Source organism: Zootoca vivipara, chromosome 7, assembly GCF_963506605.1.
Source record: "Zootoca vivipara chromosome 7, rZooViv1.1, whole genome shotgun sequence".
NCBI lineage: Eukaryota > Metazoa > Chordata > Lepidosauria > Squamata > Lacertidae > Zootoca > Zootoca vivipara.
Window position 1 is genome coordinate 30,042,583 of NC_083282.1, and position 1,167 is coordinate 30,043,749.

Consider the following 1,167-nt stretch of genomic DNA (forward strand, 5'->3'; position numbering starts at 1 on the left):
CCCGGCAGCCAATGGGCAGCGGGGAGCAACCGCGCGCGTCCTGTGCGCGCTGTCGCAGCGCCGGACCTTTCCCCCCCCTGCCGCGCCGGGGATGGATGGACGGACGGACGCTGAGCACGCAAGAGTACCAGGCTGCCCCTTTAAGGCTGCAGTCCTCACCAAAGCACTGCAGCCCTAAACCATCCGAAGTCAAGCAGGGTAAGCTCCGGGAGCAGCTCACTTCTCTCTTTTATTTATTTGTTTGTTTATTTATACTTTTCAGGTTTATGCATTTCACTGATTTTACGATCCTTTTGACATTTCAAAACTCCCCCCCTCTTCCTGAGGTTCCTTAAATTTATTTTTCATATCTTCTGCATATCCAAATTAACTTAATTTGCTCATTTGTTCATCTTCTTTAAATATATATACTCTTATGAAACTGCAGGTTATCACAGTAATCCTGCCAATGTTCTTATCTGTTTGGAATTTATCTGTAAATATTAAATAAACCATTTCCATTCTTTTATTTTTTTAAAAAAAGTTTGTTATCTTGATTTCTTATTCTTCCGGCAAGTTTTGCCATTCCTGCATACTGTATTCCATAAGTTTTTGTAGCCATTCTTCCTTTGCTGGGACTTCTGCTTCTTTCCATTTTAGGGCAAGTAACATTCTTGCCACTGTAGTTGCTTGCATGAATAAGTTTCTATACAGTTTAGGTTGTTCTGTTCCTATAATTCTCCCCACCCACCAATAAATGCTTCTGTTTGTTTTACAAACATTATTTTAAACATCCTTTTAATTTCATGATATATCATTTCCCAGTACTGTAAGCCTTAACCTTACTACAAGACCACCACATATAATAAAAAGAACCTTCTTTCTCCTTACATTTCCAACACAATTTAGATTTATACATTTTTGCTCACTTCTCTGCAGTTAAATGTGCTTCGGATGGCAGCGCCCGCCCAGGTAACTTGAAGCATATAGTTGGAAGGGAACATGAGAATAAAATATTCGGGGGAACCCAGGTAAGCCCTGCCCCACATAATTGATCACATGACACGGCACTTGCACATCTTTTGAATGGCAATGCCTGTCAACTTTGAGGGGGCCGAGCCACCTCAAATATTTTATTGGGGGAGGTCACCTAGGACCTGGCTCCTATGACCATGATGATCATCTAGT